We start from the raw sequence: 15428 nt of genomic DNA, 5'->3' as shown, positions 1-15428 counted from the left end.
TTTTATACGATGGATAAACTGTTGTATTTATATTGTATTTTATGCTGCTGGCGTTCATTTCTTAGGCCCTAACTATTCGATCTGGTGGAACAACGACCTGGGGTGAAGCCTAGGTTGTCCGGAACGTAGAAATGACCATAACTTTCACACTGGTTGCTATTATTCGTTTTATACGATGGAAAAACTGTTATATTTATATTGTATTTTATGCTTCTGGCGTTGCCTTCTTAGGCCCTAACTGTTCGATATGGTGGAACAACGCCCTAGAGTGAAGCCTAGGTTACCGGCAACGTAGAAATGACCAGTACTTTCACACTGTTTGCAGTTATTCCTGCGATACGATGGAAAAACTGTTGCATCTTTATTGAATTTTATGCTTCTGGAGTTGACTTCTAAGGCCCTAACTATTCTATCTGGTGGATCAACGCCCTAGAGTGAAGCCTAGGTTGCTAGGAATGTAGAAATGACCATAACATTCACATTGGTCGAAATTATTCGTTTTATACGATGGAAAAACTGTTATATTTATATTGTATTTTACGCTTCTGGGGTTGACTTCTAAGGTCCTAACTATTCAATCTGTTGGAGCAACGCCCTAGGGTGAAGCCTAGGTTGCGCGGAAAGTAGAAATGACAATAACTTTCACACTGGGTGCAATTATTCGTTTTATACGATGGAAAAGCTGTTGCATCTTTATTGTATTTTATGCTTCTGTCGTTGACGTCTAAGGCCGTAGCTATTAGATGTGGTGGAGCAACGCACTAGAGTGACGCCTAGGTTGCCCCGAACGTAGAAATGACCATCACTTTCACACGGGTTGCAATTATTCCTGTTATAGGAAGGAAAGACTGTTGTATTTTTATTGTATTTTATGCTTCAGGCGTTGACTTCTGAGGCCGTAGCTATTCGATGTGGTGGAAGAACGCCATAGAGTGAAAGCCTAGGTTGCCCGGAACGTAGAAATAACCATAACTTTCATACTGGTTGCAATTATTCGTTTAATTTGATGGAAGAACTGTTGTACTTATATTGTATTTTATGCTGCTGGCGTTCACTTCTTAGGCCCTAACTGTTCGATCTGGTGGAACAACGACCTGGGGTGAAGCCTAGGTTGCCCGGAACCTAGAAATGACCATAGCATTCATACTGGTTGCAATTATTCGTTTTGTATGATGGAAAAACTGTTGTATTTATATTGTATTTTATGCATCTGGTGTTCACTTCTTAGGCCCTAACTATTCGATCTGGTGGAACAACGCCCTATGGTGAAGCCTAGGTTGAGCGGAACGTAGAAATGACCATAACTTTCACACCGGTAGCAATTATTCGTTTTAAACGATGGAAAAACTGTTCTATTTATTTTGTATTTTATGCATCGGGCGTTGACTTCTAAGGCCCTAACTATTCAATCTGTTGGAGCAACGCCCTAGGGTGAAGCCTAGGTTGCCCGGAAAGTAGAAATGACGATAACTTTCACACTGGTTGCTATTATTCGTTGTATACGATGGAAAAACTGTTATATTTATATTGTATTTTATGCTTCGGGCGTTGACTTCTAAGGCCCTAGCTGTTTGATCTGGTGGAGCAACGCCCTAGAGTGAAGCCTAGGTTGCCCGGAGCGTAGAAATGTCTGTAACTTTCACACTGGTTGCTTTTATTCGTTTTATACAATGGAAAAACTGTTCTATTTATTTTGTATTTTATGCTTCGAGCGTTGACTTCTAAGGCCCTAACTGTTTGATCTGGTGGAGCAACGCCCTAGAGTGAAGCCTAGGTTGCCCGGAACGTAGAAGTGACCATAACTTTCACACTGGTTGCTATTATTCGTACTATACGATGGAAAAACTGTTATATTGATATTGTATCTTATGCTTCTCGCGTTGACTTCTTAGCCCCTAACTGTTCGAACTGGTGGAACAACGCCCTAGAGTGAAGCCTAGCTTGCCTATAACGTAGAAATGACCATCACTTTCACAAGGTTTGCAATTATTCCTGTTATAGGATGGAAAGACGGTTGTATTTTTATTGTATTTTATACATCAGCCGTTGACTGCTGAGGCCGTAGCTATTCGATGTGGTGGAAGAACGCCATAGAGTGAAGCCTAGATTGCCCGGAACGTAGAAATGACCATAAGTTTCATACTGGTTGCAATTATTCGTTTTATATGATGGATAAACTGTTGTATTTATATTGTATTTTATGCTTCTGGCGTTCACTTCTTAGGCCCTAACTATTCGATCTGGTGGAACAAGGGCCTAGGGTGAAGCCTCGGTTGCCCGGAACGTAGAAATAACCATAACTTTTACACTGGTATCAATTATTCGTTTTATACAATGGAAAAACTGTTCTATTTATTTTGTATTTTATGCTTCGGGCGTTGACTTATAAGGTCCTACCTGTTTGATCTGGTGGAGCAACGCCCTAGAGTGAAGCCTAGGTTGCCCGGAACGTAGAAATGACCATAATTTTCACACTGGTGCTATTATTCGTTTAATACGATGGAAAAACTGTTATATTCATATTGTATTTTATGCTTCTGGCGTTGACTTCTTAGGCCCTAACTATTCCATCTGGTGGAACAACGCCCTAGGGTGAAGCCCATGTTGCCCGGAACGTAGAAATGACCATCGCTTTCAAACTGGTTGCAATTAATCCTTTTATGCGATGGAAAAACTGTTCTATTGATTTTGTATTTTACGCTTCGGGCGTTGACTTCTAAGGCAATAGCTATTTGATCTGGTGGAGCAACGCCCTCGAGTAAAGCCTAGGTTGCCCGGAACGTAGAAGTGACCATCACTTTCAAACTGGTTGCAATTAATCCTTTTATACGATGGAAAAACTGTTATATTTATATTGTATTTTATGCTTCTGGCGTTGATTTCTTAGGCCCTAACTATTCAATCTTGTGGAACAATGCCCTAGAGTGAGGCCTAGGTTGCCCGGAACGTAGAAATGACCATCACTTCCATACTGGTAGCAATTATTCGTTTTATTCGATGGAAAACCTGTTGTGTTTATATTGTATTTTATACTTCTGGCGTTGACTTCTAAGGTCCTAACTATTCAATCTGTTGGAGCAACGCCCTAGGGTGAAACCTAGGTTGCCCGGAAAGTAGAAATGACGTTATCATTCATACTGGTTGCCATTATTCGTTTTATACGATTGAAAAACTGTTGTATTTATATTGTATTTTATGCTTCTGGCGCTGACTTCTAAGGCACTAACTATTCGATCTGGTGGAGCAACGCCCTAGAGTGAAGCCTAAGTTGCCCGGAACGTAGCAATTACCATCACCTTCAAACTGGTTGCAAATATTCCTGTTATATGATGGAAAAACTGTTGTATTTTTATTGCATTTTATGCTTCGGGCATTGACTTCTAAGGCCCTAACTATTCAATCTGTTGGAGCAACGGCCTAGGGTGAAGCCTAGGTTGCTCGAAAAGTAGAAATGACCTTAAGTTTCATACTGGTTGCAATTATTCGTTTTATACAATGGAAAAACTGTTCTATTTATTTTGTATTTTATGCTTCGGGCGTTGACATCTAAGGCCCTAACTGTTTCATCTGGTGGAGCAACGCCCTAGGCGTGAAGCCTAGGTTGCCCGGAACGTAGAAGTGACCATAACTTTCACACTGGTTGCTATTATTCGTTCTATACGATGGAAAAACTGTTACATTTATATTGTATCTTATGCTTCTGGCGTCGACTTCTTAGGCCCTAACAATTCGATCTGGTGGAACAATGCCCTAGAGTGATGACTAGGTTGCCTGTAACGTACAAATGACCATCACTTTCACAAGGGTTGCAATTATTCCTGTTATATGATGTAAAGACTGTTGTATTTTTATTGTATTTTATGCTTCAGGCGTTGTCTTCTGAGGCCGCAGCTATTCGGTGTGGTGGAAGAACGCCATAGAATGAAGCCTAGATTGCCCGGAACGTAGAAATGACCATCACTTTCACACGGGTTGCAATTATTCCTGTTATAGGACGGAAAGACTGTTGTATTTTTATGGTATTTTATGCTTCAGGCGTTGACTTCTGAGGCCGTTGCTATTCGTTGTAGTGGAAGAACGCCATAGAGTGAAGCCTAGGTTGCCCGGAACGTAGAAATGACCATAACTTTCATACTGGTTGCAATTATTCGTTTTATACGTTGGAAAAACTGTTGTATTTATATTGTATATTATGCTTCTGGCGTTGACTTCTAAGGCACTAACTGTTCGATCTGGTGGAGCAACGCCCTAGAGTGAAGCCTAGGTTGCCCGGAACGTAGAAATGACCATCACTTTCATACTGGTTGCAATTATTCCTGTTATATGATGGAAAAACTGTTGTATTTATATTGTATTTTATGCATCGGGAGACGACTGCTAAGGCTCTAACTATTCAATCTGTTGGATCAACGCCCTAGAGTGAAGCCTAGGTTGCCTGGAACGTACAAATGACCATCACTTTCACACGGGTTGCAATTATTCCTGTTATAGGTTGGAAAGACTGTTGTATTTTTATTGTATTTTATGCTTCAGGCGTTGACTTCTGAGGCCGCAGCTATTCGATGTGGTGGAAGAACGCCATAGAGTGAAGCCTAGGTTGCCCGGAACGTAGAAATGACCATAACTTTCATACTGGTTGCAATTATTCTTTTTATACGATGGAAAAGCTTTTGTATTAATATCGTATTTTATGCTTCTGGCGTTGACTTCTTAGGCCGCAACTATTCGATCTGGTGGAGCAACGCCCTGGAGTGAAGCCTAGGTTGCGCGGAACGTGGAATTGGCCATCACTTTCAAACTGGTTGCAATTATTCCTGTTATATGATGGAAACACTGTTGTATTTTTATTGCATTTTATGCTTCGGGCGTTGACTTCTAAGGCCCTAACTATTCAATCTGTTGGAGCAACGGCCTAGGGTGAAGCCTAGGTTGCTCGGAAAGTAGAAATCACCATAAGTTTCATACTGGTTGCAATTATTCGTTTTATGCAATGGAAAAACTGTTGTATTTATATTGTATTTTATGCTTCTGTCGTTGACTTCTAAGGCCCTAGCTATTCGATCTAGTGGAGCAACGACCTAGAGTGAAGCCTAGGTTGCCCGGAAAGTAGAAATGACCATCACTTACAAACTGGTTGCAATTAATCCTGTTATAGGATGGAAAAACTGTTGTATTTTTATTGCATTTTATGCTTCTGGCGTTCACTTCTTAGGCCCTAACTATTCGATCTGGTGGAACAACGCCCTATGGTGAAGCCTAGGTTGCCTATAACGTAGAAATGACCACCACTTTCACAAGATTTGCAACTATTCCTGTTATAGGATGGAAAGACGGCTGTATTTTTATTGTATTTTATGCATCAGGCGTTGACTGCTGAGGCCGTAGCTATTCGATGTGGTGGAAGAACGCCATAGAGTGAAGCCTAGATTGCCCGGAACGTAGAAATGACCATAAGTTTCATACTGGTTGCAATTATTCGTTTTATACGATGGATAAACTGTTGTATTTATATTGTATTTTATGCTGCTGGCGTTCATTTCTTAGGCCCTAACTATTCGATCTGGTGGAACAACGACCTGGGGTGAAGCCTAGGTTGTCCGGAACGTAGAAATGACCATAACTTTCACACTGGTTGCTATTATTCGTTTTATACGATGGAAAAACTGTTATATTTATATTGTATTTTATGCTTCTGGCGTTGCCTTCTTAGGCCCTAACTGTTCGATATGGTGGAACAACGCCCTAGAGTGAAGCCTAGGTTACCGGCAACGTAGAAATGACCAGTACTTTCACACTGTTTGCAGTTATTCCTGCGATACGATGGAAAAACTGTTGCATCTTTATTGAATTTTATGCTTCTGGAGTTGACTTCTAAGGCCCTAACTATTCTATCTGGTGGATCAACGCCCTAGAGTGAAGCCTAGGTTGCTAGGAATGTAGAAATGACCATAACATTCACATTGGTCGAAATTATTCGTTTTATACGATGGAAAAACTGTTATATTTATATTGTATTTTACGCTTCTGGCGTTGACTTCTAAGGTCCTAACTATTCAATCTGTTGGAGCAACGCCCTAGGGTGAAGCCTAGGTTGCGCGGAAAGTAGAAATGACAATAACTTTCACACTGGGTGCAATTATTCGTTTTATACGATGGAAAAGCTGTTGCATCTTTATTGTATTTTATGCTTCTGTCGTTGACGTCTAAGGCCGTAGCTATTAGATGTGGTGGAGCAACGCACTAGAGTGACGCCTAGGTTGCCCCGAACGTAGAAATGACCATCACTTTCACACGGGTTGCAATTATTCCTGTTATAGGATGGAAAGACTGTTGTATTTTTATTGTATTTTATGCTTCAGGCGTTGACTTCTGAGGCCGTAGCTATTCGATGTGGTGGAAGAACGCCATAGAGTGAAAGCCTAGGTTGCCCGGAACGTAGAAATAACCATAACTTTCATACTGGTTGCAATTATTCGTTTAATTTGATGGAAGAACTGTTGTACTTATATTGTATTTTATGCTGCTGGCGTTCACTTCTTAGGCCCTAACTGTTCGATCTGGTGGAACAACGACCTGGGGTGAAGCCTAGGTTGCCCGGAACCTAGAAATGACCATAGCATTCATACTGGTTGCAATTATTCGTTTTGTATGATGGAAAAACTGTTGTATTTATATTGTATTTTATGCATCTGGTGTTCACTTCTTAGGCCCTAACTATTCGATCTGGTGGAACAACGCCCTATGGTGAAGCCTAGGTTGAGCGGAACGTAGAAATGACCATAACTTTCACACCGGTAGCAATTATTCGTTTTAAACGATGGAAAAACTGTTCTATTTATTTTGTATTTTATGCATCGGGCGTTGACTTCTAAGGCCCTAACTATTCAATCTGTTGGAGCAACGCCCTAGGGTGAAGCCTAGGTTGCCCGGAAAGTAGAAATGACGATAACTTTCACACTGGTTGCTATTATTCGTTGTATACGATGGAAAAACTGTTATATTTATATTGTATTTTATGCTTCGGGCGTTGACTTCTAAGGCCCTAGCTGTTTGATCTGGTGGAGCAACGCCCTAGAGTGAAGCCTAGGTTGCCCGGAGCGTAGAAATGTCTGTAACTTTCACACTGGTTGCTTTTATTCGTTTTATACAATGGAAAAACTGTTCTATTTATTTTGTATTTTATGCTTCGAGCGTTGACTTCTAAGGCCCTAACTGTTTGATCTGGTGGAGCAACGCCCTAGAGTGAAGCCTAGGTTGCCCGGAACGTAGAAGTGACCATAACTTTCACACTGGTTGCTATTATTCGTACTATACGATGGAAAAACTGTTATATTGATATTGTATCTTATGCTTCTCGCGTTGACTTCTTAGGCCCTAACAATTCGATCTGGTGGAACAACGCCCTAGTGTGAAGCCTAGGTTGCCTGGAACGTACAAATGACCATCACTTTCACACGGGTGCAATTATTCCTGTTATAGGACGGAAAGACTGTTGTATTTTTATTGTATGTTATGCTTCAGGCGTTGACTTCTGAGGCCGTTGCCATTCGATGTAGTGGAAGAACGCCATAGAGTGAAGCCTAGGTTGCCCGGAACGTAGAAATGACCATAACATTCACACTGGTTGAAATTATTCGGTTAATACGATGGAAAAGCTGTTGCATCTTCATTGTATTTTATGCTTCTGGCGCTGACTTCTTAGGCCCTAACTATTCGATCTGGTGGAACAACGCCGTAGAGTGAAGCCTAGGTTGCCCGGAACGTAGAAATGCTCATAACTTTCACACAGGTTGCTATTATTCGTTTTATACGATGGAAAAGCTGTTGTATTTATACCGTATTTTATGCTTCTGGCGTTGACTTCTTATGCCCTAACTATTCCATCTGGTGGAACAGCGCCCTAGGGTGAAGGCTAGGTTGCCCGGAACGTAGAAATGACCATCACTTTCAAACTGGTTGCAATTAATCCTTTTATACGATGGAAAAACTGTTGCATTTTTATTGCATTTTATGGTTCCGGCGTTGACTTCTAAGGCCTTAACTATTCAATCTGTTGGAGCGACGCCCTAGGGTGAAGCCTAGGTTGCTCGGAACGTAGAATGGACGTTAACTTTCATACTGGTTGCAATTACTCGTTTTATACGATTGAAAAACTGTTGTATTTATACCGTATTTTATGCTTCTGGCGTTGACTTCTTATGCCCTAACTATTCCATCTGGTGGAACAGCGCCCTAGGGTGAAGGCTAGGTTGCCCGGAACGTAGAAATGACCATCACTTTCAAACTGGTTGCAATTAATCCTTTTATACGATGGAAAAACTGTTGCATTTTTATTGCATTTTATGGTTCCGGCGTTGACTTCTAAGTCCTTAACTATTCAATCTGTTGGAGCGACGCCCTAGGGTGAAGCCTAGGTTGCTCGGAACGTAGAATGGACGTTAACTTTCATACTGGTTGCAATTACTCGTTTTATACGATTGAAAAACTGTTGTATTTATATTGTATTTTATGCTTCTGGCGTTGACTTCTTATGCCCTAACTATTCCATCTGGTGGAACAACGCCCTATGGTGAAGCCTAGGTTGCCCGGAACGTAGAAATGACCATAACTTTCACACCGGTAGCAATTATTCGTTTTATACGATGGAAATACTGTTGTGTTTATATTGTATTTTATGCTTCTGGCGTTGACTTCTGTGGCCGTAGCCATTCGATGTGGTGGAAGAACGCCATAGAGTGAAGCCTGGGTTGCCCGGAACGTAGAAATGACCATAACTTTCATACTGGTTGCAATTATTCGTTTTATATGATGGAAGAACTGTTGTATTTATATTGTATTTTATGCTGCTGGCGTTCACTTCTTAGGCCCTAACTATTCGATCTGGTGAAACAACGACCTGGGGTGAAGCCTAGGTTGCCCGGAACGTAGAAATGACCATAACTTTCACACTGGTTGCAATTATTCGTTTTATACGATGGAAAAGCTGTTGTATTTATATCGTACTTTATGCTTCTGGCGTTGACTCCATATTCCGTAACTTTTCGATCTGGTGGAGCAACGCCCTGGAGTGAAGCCTAGGTTGCACGGAACGTAGAATTGGCCATCACTTTCAAACTGGTTGCAATTATTCCTGTTATATGATGGAAACACTGTTGTATTTTTATTGCATTTTATGCTTCGGGCGTTGACTTCTAAGGCCCTAACTATTCGATCTGGTGGAGCACCGCCCTAGAGTGAAGCCTAGGTTGCCCGGAACGTAGAAATGACCATCACTTTCAAACTGGTTGCAATTATTCCTGTTATATGATGGAAAAACTGTTGCATTTTTATTGCATTTTATGTTTCGGGCATTGACTTCTAAGGTCCTAACCATTCAATCTGTTGGAGCAACGCTCTAGGGTGAAGCCTAGGTTGCGCGGAAAGTAGAAATGACAATAACTTTCACACTGGGTGCAATTATTCGTTTTATACGATGGAAAAGCTGTTGCATCTTTATTGTATTTTATGCTTCTGTCGTTGACGTCTAAGGCCGTAGCTATTAGATGTGGTGGAGCAACGCACTAGAGTGACGCCTAGGTTGCCCGGAACGTGGAATGACCATTACTTTCGCAATGTTTGCAATTATTCATTTTATACGATGGAAAAACTGTTGTACTTATATTGTATTTTATGATTCTCGCGTTGACTTCTAAGGCCCTAACTATTCGACCTGGTGGGGCAACGCCCTAGAGTGAAGCCTAGGTTGCCCGGAACGTAGAAATGACCGTCACTTTCAAACTGGTTGCAATTAATCCTTTTATACGTTGGAAAAACTGTTGTATTTTTATTGCATTTTATGCTTCGGGCATTAACTTATAAGGCCCTAACTATTCAATCTGTAAGAGCAATGCCCTAGGGTGTAGCCTAGGTTGCCCGTAAAGTAGAAATGACCCTAGCTTTCATACTGGTTGCAACTATTCGTTTTGTCTAATGGAAAAACTGTTGTATTTATATTGTATTTTGTGCTTCTGGCGTTCACTTCTTAGGCTCTAACTATTCCATCTGGTGGAGTAACGCCCTATGGCGAAGCCTAGGTTGACCGGAACGTAGAAATGACCATAATTTTCACACCGGTAGCAATTATTCGTTTTACACGATGGAAAAACTGTTATATTTATATTGTATCTTATGCTTCTGGCGTTGACTTCTTATGCCCTAACAATTCGATCTGGTGGAACAACGCCGTAGAGTGAAGCCTAGGTTGCCTGGAACGTCCAAATGACCATCACTTTCACACGGGTTGCAATTATTCCTGTTATAGGACGGAAAGACTGTTGTATTTATATTGTATTTTATGCTTCTGGCGTTGACTTCTGAGGCACTAACTATTCAATCTGTTGAAGCAACGCCCTAGGGTGAAGTCTAGGTTGCCCGGAAAGTAGAAATGACCATAACTTTCTCACTGGATGCTATTATTCGTTCTATAGGATGGAAAAACTGTTATATTTATATTGTATCTTATGCTTCTTGCGTTGACTTCTTAGGCCCTAACAATTCGATCTGGTGGAACAACGCCCTAGAGTGAAGCCTAGGTTGCCTGGAACGTACAAATGACCTTCACTTCCACACGGGTTGCAATTATTCCTGTTATAGGATGGAAAGACTGTTGTATTTTTATTGTACTTTATGCTTCGGGCGTTGACTTCTGAGGCCGTAGCTATTCGATGTGGTGGATCAGCGCTGTAGAGTGTAGCCTAGGTTGCTCGGAATGTAGAAATGACCATAACATTCACACTGGTTGAAATTATTCGTTTTATACGATGGAAAAACTGTTATATTTATATTGTATTTTATGCTTCTCGCGTTGACTTCTTAGGCCCTAACTATTCAATCTGGTATAACAACGCCCTATGGTAAAGCCTAGGTTGCCCGGAACGTAGAAATGACCATAACTTTCACACTGGTTGCTATTATTCGTTTTATACGATGGAAAAACTGTTATATTTATATTGTATTTAAGCTTCTGGCGTTGACTTCTGAGGCCGTTGCTATTCGATGTGGTGGAAGAACGCCATAGAGTGAAGCCTAGGTAGCCCGGATCGTAGAAATGTCCATATCTTTCACACTGTTTGCAATTTTTCGTTTTATACGATGGAAAAACTGTTTTATTTATTTTGTATTTTATGCTTCGGGCTTTGACTTCTAAGGCCCTAACTATTCGATCTAGTGGAGCAACGCCCTAGAGTGCAGCCTAGGTTGCCCGGAACGTAGAAATGACCATAACTTTCACACTGGTTGATATCATTCGTTTTATATGATGCAAAAACTGTTGTATTTATATTGTATTTTATGCTTCTGGCGTTCACTTCTTAGGCACTAACTATTCCATCTGGTGGATCAACGGCCTAGGGTGAAGCCTAGGTTGCCGGGAACGTAGAAATGACAATAACTTTTACACTGGTAGCAATCATTCGTTTTATACAATGGAAAAACTGTATTATTTATTTTGTATTTAATGCTTCGGGGGTTGACTTCTAAGGCCCTAACTGTTTGATCTGGTGGAGCAACGCCCTAGAGTGAAGCCTAGGTTGCCTGGAACGTAGAAATGACCATCATTTTCACACGGGTTGCAATTATTCCTGTTATAGGATGGAAAGACTGTTGTATTTTTATTGTATTTTATACTTCAGGCGTTGACTTCTAAGGCCCTAACTATTCGATCTGGTAGAGCAACGCCCTAGAGTGAAGCCTAGGTTGCCCGGTACGTAGAAATGACCATAACTTTCACACTGGTAGCAATTATTCGTTTTATACGATGGAAAAACTGTTCTATTTATTTTGTATTTTATGCTTCGGGCGTTCACTTCTAAGGCCCTAACTATTCGATCTGGTAGAGCAACGCCCTAGTGTGAAGCGTAGGTTGCCCGGTACGTAGAAATGACCATAACTTTTACACTGGTAGCAATTATTCGTTTCATACGATGGAAAAGCTGTTGTAATTATATCGTATTTTATGCTTCTGGCGTTCACTTCTTAGGCCCTAACTATACGATCTGGTGGAACAACGGCCTAGGGTGAAGTCTAGGTTGCCCGGAACGTAGAAATGACCATAACTTTTACACTTGTAGCAATTATTCGTTTTATACAAAGGAAAAACCGTTGTATTTATTTTGTATTTTATGCTTCGGGCGTTGACTTCTAATGCCCTATCTGTTTGATCTGGTTGAGCATCGCCGTAGAGTGAAGCCCACGTTGCCCGGAACGTATAAATGACCATAACTTTCACACTGGCTGCTATTATTCGTTTTATACGATGGAAAAACTGTTATATTTATATTGTATTTAAGCTTCTGGCGTTGACTTCTTAGGCCGTTGCTATTCCATCTGGTGGAACAACGCCCTAGGGTGAAGTCCAGGTTGCCCGGAAGGTCGAAATGACCATAACTTTCGCACTGGTAGCAATTATTCGTTTTATACGATGGAAAAACTGTTCTATTTGTTTTATACTTTATGCTTCGGGCGTTGACTTCTAAGGCCCTAACTATTCGATCTGGTGGAGCAACGCCCTATAGTGAAGCCTAGGTTGCCCGGTACGTAGAAATGACCATCACTTTCAAACTGGTTGCAATTATTTGTTTTATACGATGGAAAAGCTGTTGTATTTATATCGTATTTTATGCTTCTGGCGTTGACTTTTTAGGCCCTAACTATTCCATCTGGTGGAACAACGCCCTAGGGTGAAGCCTAGGATGCCCGGAAAGTAGAAATGACCATAACTTTCACACTGGTAGCAATTATTCGTTTTATCCGATGGAAAAACTGTTCTATTTATTTTGTATTTTATGCTTCGGGCGTTCACTTCTAAGGCCCTAACTATTCGATCTGGTAGAGCAACGCCCTAGTGTGAAGCGTAGGTTGTCCGGTACGTAGAAATGACCATAAGTTTCATACTGGTTGCAATTATTCGTTTTATACGATGGAAAAGCTGTTGTATTTATATTGTATTTTATGCTTCTGGCGTTCACTTCTTAGGCCCTAACTATTCGATCTGGTGGAACAACGGCCTAGGGTGAAGTCTAGGTTGCCTGGAACGTAGAAATGACCATCCCTTTCACACGGGTTGCAATTATTCCTGTTATAGGATGGAAAGACTGTTGTATTTTTATTGTATTTTATACTTCAGGCGTTGACTTCTGAGGCCGTAGCTATCCGATGTGGTAGAAGAACGCCATACAGTGAAGCCTAGCTTGCCCGGAACGTAGAAATGACCATAACTTTCACACTGCTTGCAATTATTTGTTTTATACGTTCGAAAAGCTGTTGTATTTATATCGTATTTTATGCTTCTGGCGTTGACTTCTTAGGCCCTAACTATTCCATCTGGTGGATCAACGCCCTAGAGTAAAGCCCAGGTTGCGCGGAACGTAGAAATGACCATAACTTTCACACTGGTAGCAATTATTCGTTTGATACAACGGAAAAAATGTTCTATTTATTTTGTATTTAATGCTTCGGGCGTTGACTTCTAAGGCCCTAACTATTCGATCAGTTGGAGCAACGCCCTAGAGTGAAGCCTAGGTTGCTCGAAATGTAGAAATGACCATAACTTTCACACTGGTTGCTATCATTCGTTTTATACGATGGAAAAACTGTTGTATTTATATTGTATTTAATGCTTCTGGCGTTCACTTCTTAGGCCCTAACTATTCGATCTGGTGGAACAACGGCCTAGGGAGAAGCCTAGGTTGCCCAGAACGTAGAAATGACCATAACTTTTACACTGGTAGCAATTATTCGTTTTATTCAATGGAAAAACTGTTCTATTTATTTTGTATTTAATGCTTCGGGCGTTGACTTCTAAGGACCCAACTGTTTCATCTGGTGGAGCAACGCCATAGGGTGAAGCCTAGGTTGCCCGGAACGTAGAAATGACCATAACTTTCACACTGGTTGCTATCATTCGTTTGATATGATGGAAAAACTGTTGTATTTATATTGTATTTTATGTTTCTGGCGTTCACTTCTTAGGCCCTAACTATTCGATCTGGTGGAACAACGGCCTAGGGTGAAGCCTAGGTTGCCCGGAACGTAGAAATGACCATCACTTTCACACTGGTTGCAATTATTCGTTTGATACGATGGAAAAACTGTTGCATTTTTATCGTATTTTATGCTTCTGGCGTTGACTTCTTAGGCCGTAACTATTCGATCTGGTGGAGCAACGCCTTGGAGTGAAACCTAGGTTGCCTGGAACGTAGAAATGACCACTACTATCACACTGGTTGCAAATTATTCCTGCTATACGATGGAAAAGCAGTTGTATTTTTATTGCATTTTATGCTTCTGGCGTTCACTTCTTAGGCCCTAACTATTCGATCTGGTGGAACAACGGCCTAGGGTGAAGACTAGGTTGCCCGCAACGTAGAAATGTCCATAACTTTTACACTGGTAGCAATTATTTATTTTATACGATGGAAAAGCTGTTGTATTTATATCGTATTTTATGCTTCTGGCGTTGACTGCTTAGGCCCTAACTATTCCATCTGGTGGAACAACGCCCTAGGGTAAAGCCCAGGTTGCGCGGAACGTAGAAATGACCATAACTTTCACACTGGTAGCAATTATTCGTTTTATACGTTGGAAGAACTGTTATATTTATATTGCATTTTATGCTTCGGGCATTGACTTCTAAGGCCCTAACTATTCAATCTGTTGGAGCAACGCCCTAGGGTGAAGCCTAGGTTACCCGGAAAGCAGACATGACCATAATTTTCATACTGGTTGCAATTATTCGTTTTATATGATGGAAAAGCTGTTGCATCATTAATGTATTTTATTCATCTGGGGTTGACTTCTAAGTTCCTAACTATTCGATCAGGTGGAGCAACGCCCTAGAGGGAAGCCTAGGTTGCCCGGAACGTAGAAATGACCATCACTTTCACACGGGTTGCAATTATTCGTTTTATACAATGGAAAAACCGTTCTATTTATTTTGTATTTTATGCATCGGGCGTTGACTTCTAAGGCCCTAACTGTTTGATCTAGCGGAGCATCGCCGTAGAGTGAAGCCTAGGTTGCCCGGAACGTAGAAATGACCAGTACTTTCACACTGTTTGCAGTTATTCCTGTTATACGATGGAAAAACTGTTGCATCATTATTGTATTTTATGCTTCTGGCGTTGACTTCTGAGGCCCAACCTATTCGGTCAGGTGGAGCAACGCCCTAGACTGAAGCCTAGGTTCCGCGGAATGTAGAAATGATCATAACTTTCACACTGGTTGCAATTATTCGGTTTATACGATGGAAAATCTGTTGTATTTATATCGTATTTTATGCTTCTGGCGATGACTTCTTAGGCCCTAACTATTCCATCTGGTGGAACAACGCCCTAGGGTAAAGCCAAGGTTGAGCTGAACGTAGAAATGACCATAACTTTCACACTGGTAGC

This window comes from Calliopsis andreniformis, unplaced genomic scaffold (genome assembly GCF_051401765.1).
Source record: "Calliopsis andreniformis isolate RMS-2024a unplaced genomic scaffold, iyCalAndr_principal scaffold0019, whole genome shotgun sequence".
In the NCBI taxonomy this organism is placed as follows: Eukaryota; Metazoa; Arthropoda; class Insecta; order Hymenoptera; family Andrenidae; genus Calliopsis; species Calliopsis andreniformis.
Note: the sequence above shows the minus strand (reverse complement) of the source record.